At 51.2% G+C, this 11228-nt stretch overlaps 2 long non-coding RNA genes across 2 annotated transcripts; both read right to left on the bottom strand.

The window, feature by feature from the left end:
- Positions 1-558: 558 nt before the first annotated feature.
- Positions 559-1888, bottom strand: LOC140695138 (uncharacterized). Its single transcript, XR_012070836.1, has 3 exons — positions 1636-1888; positions 1188-1304; positions 559-768 (listed from the first exon to the last, which is right to left on the bottom strand). It is a non-coding gene; the product is annotated as an uncharacterized lncRNA (long non-coding RNA).
- Positions 1889-2878: 990 nt separating this feature from the next.
- Positions 2879-5551, bottom strand: LOC140695137 (uncharacterized). Its single transcript, XR_012070835.1, has 3 exons — positions 5423-5551; positions 3344-3464; positions 2879-3078 (listed from the first exon to the last, which is right to left on the bottom strand). It is a non-coding gene; the product is annotated as an uncharacterized lncRNA (long non-coding RNA).
- Between the last annotated feature and the right edge of the window lie 5677 nt (positions 5552-11228).

Below are 11228 nucleotides of genomic sequence, written 5' to 3'. Positions count from 1 at the left end.
AGAGGCTGCCTGTTTCTCAGGAATGGTCATCTTAAACTGCAAATATTACAAACAATGTTGAAAAGATGAACCTGTGTACCTAAAATCCCCTATTTTCTATTAATCTGTTTACTACTTAGTTCCCCTATCAATAACACATAACAAATACTGCCATGATGGAGGTACACCGATGCTTAAAAGGAAATGAGATCTGTATCCTTTTGCTAAATTCCATGGCTTCCTTAATATGCAGTTCCACTTGGAATTTAGGAATGTCTGGTATAAGAAGTGAGAAACAGTTTGAGAAAATCCCGGCTCAGAATTATACATCACAACCACATCTCACATGTATATACAGCCGTAAAAAAGTTTAAAAGCAAAACTCCGTAACTACTCTTAAAGACCTTTGCAAACCTGGGCCTGCCAAGATGTTTCCAAACTGGAAAGGAACTCCAATCTCTTGCCTGGTACCGGACCAGAGGCTGGCCAGCCTTTTCTGTAAAAGCAAGAGAGTAAATATTTTCAGTTTTGCAGATCATTTTGTTGTAACCATGCAGGTAGGCAATAAGAAAGCTAAGAGCACTGGGAGATAGGAAACAAACGGGCATGCCCACACTCTCCCTTCCACTCAGGGCAGCTTCTCTGTGGTGGGGAGCTTTGCCACAATCACTTGCTTCTTTTTTCCATTGGTTTCTTTGTTTCCACCTTACTGCTGGAGCTCAGAACTTCAGGTGGGCCTGGTCCTTCAGCATCCATGCAGAGAAGGCTGAGCGGGGTTGGGAACCCCACCTGATGGAGAAGAGAGATTACTGGGAGGGACATTTTGGAGGCCACCATGACACGAGACAATCACACCTTCCGGGGTGAAAGGGAACGAAGACAAGGGAAGGACACAGTAGTGGGACCCCTAGGTCGCCTGCCAGGCTTGTTCTCCCTCCACGGCAACCATGGGGGCCTGGGGGGTGTTGGGCTTCAGCTACGGTGATTAGGATGAAGGGACTCAATATAAAGGACCCTCCAACTCCTCACTAGGTTCCAAACGCAGCCCCTCTAAGTCCACCCTCTGAGTTTCTGGAACTCTGCTGGAAGAATACATGAGCAGGCCAGAACCAGAGCCCAAGCCAAACATGACAGGGGTCTCGTGGGGCTGTAACCCCATGCTCAGTGGTCGGGGACTCCTTGCAAATCTGCAGAAATCCCTGTTCCACCTCATTCCTGGGAGAAACCCCAGATCTCCTCCTGCTCTGTCTGTTCTTCTCTTGAGGCTATTGTCCTGGAGGGATGCTGAGTCATTGAACCTGGTCCTCCAAACGTACATAAGCAGCCTGTTCAATAAAACAAATTATGCACTTTTTCACATTTGCCAGTTTTTTGATTCCAGAAAGGCTGTGGGACTCATTCTCACAGTCTCCTGTGCCCCCACCACATGGTGGCCCTCTGCTCATGTAAACACGATTTCCCACAACTGCACCCTGCCTCCCAGCTTGTCAGAGGGGAGTGTCCCACAAAGACACAGGTGTTTGTGAGGATCCTGTCCCCCAGCAGAAAACCTGCTCCTGGAGCCACGGACAGGGATCTGGCCTCCTAAGCCGCTCAGCTCTAATTCAAAGCCTAAAGTGGGGGCCCCGAACATTGCTGAATGACTTTCTGAATCACCTGGACTGGAGGGGACTGATTTTCTTTCCAGGAATGGAGGTAGCGCAGCCTCCATTTTCAGGGCTGACCTTGACGATGGATCTAGTTCCCCCGACTGCAACACAGGAAGGAGTGGCCCTTCCATCCCACAGGTTGGAGACCCAACCCAAGGGAGTACTGAAGCAGTGCATTGCTGCCAGGTCCAGCATCCCTGCAGAGTGGCCTCTGCCCTTGAATGACCCCCTTCCCAGGGCCTTTCTTGCCCGGACACCACCACACCCCAGGCTGTGCCAGAGCTCTGGGGCTCTGCGTGTCCAGGGCACACAGGTGGCACCTGAGCCAGGTGTCCCCTGGGCCTCAAGGGAGAGAGGTCTGCTTCTGCATCAGGGGAAGGTGACCCCACAAGGCTGGCAGGACACTCTCAATATGGACCTCCAGGAGCCCTGGGAGCAGTTTCCCTGCAGGTGTTAAGAGCCATCATCAGGAGGGCAGGCCCCTCTTTGTGCAGACCATCCAGCAGTGCTGGGCCCACGTGCTGACCTCAGAAATCTACATGCCCCCAAGATTCCCCAGGCAACCTCACAACTTCGTCACTTGGTGACCTGGGTACCACGAGCTCCTTGGCCATCCCATGAGGGTGGTCCTTGCAGGCATGGTCTCCAGGTTCTCCTGTTGAGAAATCCCCCTGGGTTTCTGTGGTCACAGAGCAGACACCAGAAGATTCTAGTCCTGCAGTGACCCCCACAGCAGTCAGCTCCCCTGTGCATGTCCAGGGACAAATGACAGCAATTTATTGCCAGGAACCGTGATTCCATACTAAGTTCAGGATCCTGGTAACTCACTCTGCACCCCAAAAAGCTTCCATGAGAAATGTGTGTATTGGGATGTCTGTGCCCCTAGAAGAGCTGTTCCTGAGGGTTCCTGGGACCCTCCAGCCCCTCTCAAGTTTCTCAGATCCTGGGTCTAAATTTCTATCTGCCTCTTTTGGTGTACGGCCACCTGTGTCTCGTGGTCACGGGTCACTTTATTGCATGACTTGGCATGTTCTTAGTGCTCGTCCTCCACCCCTGCACTAGACTCCCAAGATGTTCCCACTGACCCTTGGCTCCCTGGGTGGCTCAGGGGGCCCTAAGTCTGCACCCTTCACTCTCCTCCTCTACCCCCACCTCTGGGGCCACCCCTAGGTGGACTTGGAGGTGTTTGTAAATGAGTCTTACACAAGGACATATCTGGACAAAGCAGGACCCCACCCCCGGAAAACTCACCTGCTCCCTTCTCAGAAGAGGACCCCACAGCCCCACATTGCCTCCCAGGGGTCTACTCAGGACACAGTCCCCCAGTTCTGGGCAAGGGGTCTCCCTGGAATCCTTGCTTCCAGGAAGAGTCTCTCTGTCCTTCTTCAGAGTTTAGAGGTGTTCCCATGTCCCTGACCACCAAGATGCCCAGCACAGTCCCTTCAGTGACCTGGAGAGACAAGTAACTTATGTGGCCACAGGTCTCACAGGACACACCTGCTGGGACCCCAGGCTAAAGGGCTGTCCTTCTGCCTTCTCAGGTGTGGCTCCCATGGTAACTTTTTGCAGGGGGCCCAAACGGGGAGTGTGGCCCAAAGCAGTTCATGGGGCTCTCTGGGTAGGGAAGACTTGGGCCAGGTGGCCTTGCCTGGTTTCCCTGCTGGGCCACTCTGAAAACCCCCGCTCCTCTGGCTGTGGCTGGAGGCCCCTCAAACCTCAGGGCGGGGCTCTTTCTCTCAGCCTCCACTGACTCCAAAGCCACGCTGGTGCTGGCGAGGGGAAAGAGCTTTCTTGCCTTCTTTTGGCCAAGTTGCCACAGGTGGATGCTGCGGGGAGCTGGAGAGAGAGGTAGCACTTGCTCAGATGTGAGTGGTTAAGCAATTTGACACCCTGTCAACTAGCCTTAAACATTGGAATGAGGTCTGTCCCGGTAAAGCTGGAAGTTACTTTCAGTAACTTGTCTAAAGATTTCTTTTTTTTTTCCACTTAAAGACTCATAAAACCTCTCCCAGGTCATTCCTGGTATGGACCATTATCCAGGGATCAATCAGGAAATGCAGGAGGAGAGGGGTGGGTGTGGGGGAGAGGGGAGGTTAGATCAGAGCCCACGGAGAGGAGATGCCCCTCCCAGGAGCCTCACACTGGGCAGTGGTTTCTGGCATCAAGCTCTCCTGTTCTCAGGCCCATTCCATCTGCGGGGTTTTCCAAAAACATAATGGTGGAAGGGCCATGGAGGACACCTAGAACTTCCAGAATAGACAGGGGGAGCAGAGTTACCATGCTGGCCCTGGGTTTGGAGACAGACCTGCAGTGGAGACCACAGGCTTCTGAGAAGCCAGTTTCGAAATAAAGGCAGTATGCACTGGAATACCCGGCTCAAGAGAGTGCTTCATCATAGACATGTAATTTACATAGTTCTCACCACTAAATTCTGTGTTCCCAACACGCTACATGAATGACGGCTTCAACACACATTCATTTCTGAGATGTGAAAAAGTGTAGAGCCGCTCTTTCATCCTGCATAATGGGCATGGCTACACTTAAGAACACTTACCAAGATTTCTCAGCAAGAGCCAATTTCGAAATAAAGGCAGTTTGTGCAGGAAAACCCTGTTGGAGTGAGGGCTTCCCCATACACATGTAAGTTATAGAGTTCCCCTCACCATGAAACGCTGTTCCCAACATGCTACATGCATGAAGGCTTCGACACACATTCTGTTCTAAGCTGTTAGCATGTGGAGAGCCGCTCTTTCATTCAGCACAAAAGGCATGGTTACACCCAGGAAGATTTACCCAGATTTCTCAGCTGCTTCCTTCAGCCAGATTCAAAATAAAGGCAGTTTGTGCTGGGAAAGCCTGTTGGAGCGTGTTCAGAGCTGTTTCGGGCTCTGTCCCAGCTGGAGGGTGCAAAGCCCAACCTCCAGAAAGAGGGACCAGGACCCCACCCGCCAGGTGGTGTTGCCTTTGTAGGGGAACAGTGATCTTTGGGTAAGATATATTGCGGCTCTCTCTAAAAACTGCTTTGACTTAAGTTTGCATCCTAGTCACCAGTTCCAGGACAACAGAAAAGGCATACCCTACATCCCTTTGCACTCAACTCTTCCCAAAAGAGCAAATATTTGTCCATGAAAATACCAACTGCTCTTCTAAGGCCCACTAAATACCCAGCAGTGTGGGCGGTGCACTCTTGATCAGGGACAGGAGGAGAGGGAACAGCGGTCCTCCTGCAGGCTTGGCCTGGTGTGGCAGCTGCGCTGTGGGTGCGTGGTGGGGAGGGAATGCAGGGAATCCTGTTTGAGGGGCCTCTGTGCACGCCTGCATTATAGTCTGAGGCTTCATACAAAGGCTCCAGGCATCCTAACTGGTTAGATACAGCCCCCACCCTTGGGCTGGAACCACCAGGAGATAAGTACCTGTAACAGGGACGGTGCCTGGTGTGGGGAGAGGTCATGGGACACTCCGGGGGCAGGGGCGGTGGTGCTGGGGAAGGCAGGGGATGCAGTGAAGGGTGGAGGGAGCAGGGTCCTTTGCTTGGGGGTGCGAGTTCTTTGGGAGACCACAGGGAATGGCACACATCATCCCCAACCTATACCCCAAATTCCTAGCCCCGCCAACACAGGGGCTGCTCTGCACCCTCTCAACGTGGCTCTCCTGTAAGACCGCACCCAACCAGGCATCTGGCACCCTGCCCTACCTCCCCTCTTGGGACAGATCCCGTCTTCTTGGAAACTGCCTAGCAGCGCGTATTCAAGGCCGGCAGCCGGCCTGGCGGATCTGCACTTCAGGTGCCCTACCTGGCCAGCCGTGCCTGCCTGGGCTCAGTCCTCTATCTTGCCCACAGGTAGCCTGGGTCCACTTCCGGTGCAAGCGGAGGCCGCGGAGCCCAGGCTGAGCCCCGCACACAGACAGGTGAGGGTGCCCCCACCCTGCCGCCCAGCCGCCCAGCCGCCCCGCCGCCCCGCCGCCCCGCCCACTGTTGGCAGCATTGCCCCAGCCTCCGGCCGGTGCCACCTGCAGCTGAGGACCTCCGCGCGGCCCCGCCCGCCCCGGCCCCACCCAGCTGCCCCATAAGCCTCCCCCCACCCCCGTCCTGGCCGCGCCCTTGCTCCCATTGGCTCCGAAAGTTCTGCTCTCGCACGTCTAGCCTCGGGAGGACGCAGACGCAAGCGCTAGGGGAGGGCCCCGCGGCGTTGCCATGGATAAAGACGCCGCGCTCCTCGCGGGCTGGCGTGCGCTTCTGGGGCAGGCAGCGGGCTCCGGAAGTGTGCAGCTGCCCGGGGCCATGGCGGTGTTTGCTGCTGGGGATGGCGGCTTGCTTGGCCGGGCCACTAGTTCTGGCCGCGTCAGTCGGCGGCCGACATCCTTTCTGGGGCGGCGTCTCACAGACGGTAAACGTACGGCAGCGCCGTTGGCGGGGCCAGTGGACATGGACCGGGGTGGGATCCGGGTTGGTGTGGCGGCCGGGGAGCGCTGAGGTCATGATGGCAGCCCTTCTTGGTGAAACAATAAAATGAATAGCCATTTTCACAAGACCTCTGAGTAAATCTACAAGGGAACTTCATCCTGGACTGAGGAAGAGGACTGGGGAGGAGGGGGCATTCAGGGGCACAGAGAATCATGGGCCACCTGTCCCACGATGGACTTTAGACTCACCCTCACCCTTCAGGAACTACTAAATACACACAGACAGAGTGCTATGGACAAGATTTTTTTTTTAAACAAATCCCTGAATCCCTAGCAGGTCTTGTTTCTACCCATACACAAATGGCTTATGTGCATAATGTTTCACAAAAACCTTAAAATATTATCACCCCAACTTGACACATCAAGAAACTGAGGTAGAGAAGTTTATCACATTCTACAAGATTAGAGAGAGGCCACGTCAGACACCGTATTTAAATCCAAGCCCCTGCTCCAGTGCTCACACTAGAAAGTGTGACATACTGCCCCTTTCCTGCCCTCTCCCTGCAATCAATCTCTGAAGAGTCTTTTCTGTGTCACCTGGAATCACAATCACATTCATTTTCCACAAAGAGCTATGTCACTCCTTGGAGGACTTTTCAAAATCTAAAGGGTTGGTTTGAGAGGAGAGATTTGCATTTTCTGTTTCTCAAAGGAAACATGGCTTTAAAAGAAACTGAAAAGTAGTTATCTAGTCTAAGCCCTCATTGTGCAGAGAAAAAACCGGAGGCTCAGAAGAGATGAGGAAAGGGCCTTATTAACAAATATTGCCTCAGTGCAGCACCAAGCCAGACCTGGCACTTCTAGGGGAGGATCTGGAAGGCCCAGGAGAATGAGTGTTAGAAAACAGAAAGAGAAGAAGCATACAAGGCCCCGTCTCTTCACCACCATACCATGAATTTCCACCAAATTACCCAGAATGGGTGCAGCCAATATTAAATTTGTCAAAAGAGGTTATAGAATTCTCAACCATAGTGGAAATTCCAACATTTACTGTGCTTTTTTCCCAGTTCAAGCATCAATTCAGTGGGCACTCTGTACCAGGGACTACACGAGGCCTGGGGTTCTCCCAAATACAGATCTCTATTACCACGTGTGCAAACCACATTAAGGCCACCAGAAGAAAAGCGCCCACAGATAAGATGGAATTACTGAAACTGAAAGCAGCAAAAGAGCATATATTACTAGGAAAAACGGTGCTCCTAGTAATGGACACATGGACATAGAATGCAAACTGTGTTTAGCAGGCAGGAAAGGGGGGATTAACAGATACAAATTAGTAAATATAAAATAAGTGACAAGGACCTGCTATATAACACAGGGAACTATATTCAATTTCTTGTAGTGATTTATACTAAAAACAATCTAAAACATATATATATATACATATGCATATGTTTATAACTGAATCTCTGCTGCACACTTGAAAATAACATTGTAAATTGACTACACTTAAATAAAAAATAATTTTAAAAAGTAAGTAAAAATAAATGCAACGCCATTAAGAAAAAATAAAAGAACTCTCTAATCCCCTTAACTGTAGGTGGTCGAGAAATCTAGCTGCAAACACCAAGTCCACTGGATCACTCCAGCACTGGCTGTCACTCTTTCTGACCATCAGAGAGTCACTTGCTTCACTGAGGTTACTTTTCTCTTCTGTGAAAGGCTACAGTTGCAACTAACGATGTATAGAATCTCATCATTCACAAGCCCAAAAAGTAGTGAGAACTTCACATGGGCCAGGCTCTGGGCAGATGAAAAGATATGGTCCCAGATATATTCATGGGTAGAAGAAGTTTATGCCATAAAGGTATAAATTCTTCCTGTTTTGATAGACAGATTCATTTCAATTCTGGTTAGAATTCCTACCCGATTTTTCTTGGAATATAACAAGTTAATTTATGGTCAGGAATAGCCAAGAAATTTCTTTAGAACCACCACTTGGGAGGGGTGGATAGGTCATTCATTTCCACTGCTCTTTCTGAAGTGATGAAAACGTTCTGGAATAATAATGCATGCACCACTGTGAATATGCAAAAAGCTGCTGAATTGTACCATTTAAATGGATGGAATTCATGGTGTGTGAACTATATCACAATAAAACTGTCCTATGAAAATTATTTCTTGACAATTATTTTTCAGTTTATACACTAGTCTGTCCCACAATTTAAGAAAAACAAAAAACCTAAACAAGCCAAACTATGCCAGGAGCACTTTAGGGCTGCAATATGCCTGGGTCTCCAAGGCCTCTGGTGGTGCTGTTCCTGTTAACACACACTAGCTGGGCTGGGCTAGTTAGGGACTGTAACTATCTTTTGAAAATCGAGGATCACTCCTTTCACCCTGGGAGAGGGAAGGAAGGAGGATGTCACAGCCTCATGCCTTCAGCACATTTTTAACAGAACCAAGCCCTGCTTTCACCACTGCAATCCCTCTCACTATAAAAACACGTGACATCAACAAGCACCGCCATCATAACACCTGAAAGTGTTCAAGGTACTTACCTGAGGCAGAAACATGGAGGGGGGAGACAGAACCTCGCTTAGCAGTGACGCTCCCTTATCCCGACTCCACCAGGAGAAGCTGGGCGTTAGAGCCGGAGGCTTTCAGCCCAGGTAGCAGCGCCCACGCCACAGAGCTGGTCCTCAGGGAGCGGGAAAGGGAGAGCAGGGCAGCCCCGGGGTTGCGGGGCAGGGAAAGCGGGGAGGGGGACGCGGGCTGCAGCCTCGCTCGGAGGACAGCCCCAGCCACAGTCCCAGGCGCCCGCCCCCGTCCGGGTCCGCAGACCCCGCCCGCCCGGGACACAGCCCGCCCAGGGGCGGGGACGGGCCGCCGGACGAGAAGAGCAAGCCCGGGAGGAGAGGACTAGCGGGAGGGAGAGGGGAAGGGGACGCCAGCCGCGGACTGAGGGGATCCCGGCTGAGTGAGAAATGGCAGGTGCACACCAGGCCCTGGACACCGTGGCCGGGACGCCGGGGCAGGTGGCGCTGGCAGAGGGGTCTGGCCTGAGCAATTCATCTGAACACGGGCTGACTAGCGCCCTTGGGGTCTGTGACAGGCGGACCGCCCTCCCGCAGCCGCCTGACCCCTTTCCCAGGAGCCCCCCACCTTGCACTTCCACAGTCAGAGGCCCCGACCCCAGGCAGGAACCAAAGGCCTACCGGGCGACGTAGTTGAGAAGCCTTTGGGCCCGATCCCCGGCTCGGATATGGAGCTCCCAACCAGCGGACCACTTGGCACTGACTGCGCATGCGCAGGAGGGCCAGCGATCCTCTCTGGGTTCTGTGAGAGAAGGTGGGACAGCGAGGGAGGGAGAAGATGGGAGCGGGTGGAGAGGACGGGAAAATTGGAGGGATACAGATGGACAGGATGAGCAGAGAGAAGGAAGGGATCTGGAGAAGGGAGGGTCTTAGAGGAGTTGGAGAAAAAAAGCTTTACCTCTGGGGCACCCCTATGCGGCAGACCTGCCTCTGTACCCTTCTGTTACCCTTCAAGCCCCGCAGCTCAATTTTACCACCGTGATCCAACCCTCCGTCCGATGCTTCTGCAGAAACCCTAGGGAGATCACACCCGTTGCCCCCACGCGGAGCTGGGTTTTCTGTTGCTCTGAGAACCAAGCACCCGCAGGTGTTGTCGCTCAGAACTTCCTTGGGAAGAGCACATATTCCCCTTTTACACGCTGGGAAACAGGCAGGCAGGATCTCTGCCTTAGCTCCACTGTCCCAGGTGTTGGGCTGGCGGGGAGGGGGATGGTACAAGATCAGAGCCCCAGACAGAGCAGACTGCCTGAGTGTTGGTGCATAGTCCCCATCCCTCCTGGGTAAACCATACCCCACCCTAGTGGAAACAACAAGGGCTCACAGTAGTTCCCTGGGTGTGGGAGAGCTGTCCTCATGTGAAGGAAAAGTCCAGCTGGGCTAACAAGCTAAGTCACAAATCTAAGTGTGATAAGTGTCAGTTTACTGATCTAAATTCTGCTGGGCTATCTCGTAAATCTGAAGTTTAGTGTCAGTTTATTGGCCTAACAACCTAACTCGTAATTCCAAGCTCAACAAGTGTCAGTAATGTGATCTGTTACAAATTGATAAGCTCCAGTGTACTTATTCCTTGCTTTTTGTTCTTTGAGCCTTATTGGCTAAGCCCCCTTACTTGTAACTAAGCCTTTAAAACCTCATGTGCACGTCTTGGAGGTACTCAAAACTTCGGAGCCGAAGCCCCTCTGAGCCCACCGGCATAATAATTCTGAGTACTCCAACACTCCGATTGGTGCTTTTGTCTTGGCTGGCCTGTTTCCATAACACTCAGCTCCAGTGCCCAGCTTTCTAGGTAGATAGGAGTGTTACCAAGTCGAAATTAATTCTCCTCAGTGCAGGACAGGCCAATAAGTTGGGAGACCAGATGTTGGGGCATGGAATAGCAAGTTTCTGTAGACCTAGATGGCAAACTAATGTCCTGGAAAACCATCTCCCCAAGTCACAATTCAGGCTCCTTTCCTATGTTCTTGGTTAGTGCAAACTTCTTAGTGTAGGAATTCCTTCTTGTTAGAATCCTTTCTTCTTGCAGCTATCTGCGTGGGTCAGATCCCTGTAAACCTCCAACAAAAGAAACGTTATTTTCTATTCTGCAATTTGCTATCTTTTAATGAATGAAAAAGTGTTAAATATCCTTAAAGGTCAGAGCCTTCAGAATAGGGTCTCCTGTTTATTTCAGGCTCTAGACAACATTGTTTTACAAGCAAGATGAAGCCTAGGTGACAGAGCATAGGGTTAAATTCAAAGGAACAAATCTAATATGGAGTCAGATTTGTTCTGTTATATTACCCGGCCAGATGCCACTTGAGGATTTAAACCCCTTTAAGTTAAAAATAACTAAAATTTTAAAGGAATTTACATACATAGGTGGGAATGTGCAAAGCATATCTGGAAAAGCACCCAAAGGATAGTAAACAGAGGCAACTCCAGAGAGGGCTGAAAGAACAGAGGATGAGGGAAAACATCTTTCACTTGTGTATTTTTGTTCTCTGAGTTTTTTTTAAACCATTTCCTTGTATTTCTTTTTCAGATAAAAGAAATGTGTAATGGAGCAAAGGAGTAATTAGCTTAGCAAATACAGCAGCCATGGAATCACTAGTCATCACTT

This window comes from Vicugna pacos, unplaced genomic scaffold (assembly GCF_048564905.1).
Source record: "Vicugna pacos unplaced genomic scaffold, VicPac4 scaffold_155, whole genome shotgun sequence".
Lineage (NCBI taxonomy): Eukaryota > Metazoa > Chordata > Mammalia > Artiodactyla > Camelidae > Vicugna > Vicugna pacos.
Note: the sequence above shows the minus strand (reverse complement) of the source record. Positions and strands in the feature narration are given on the sequence as shown.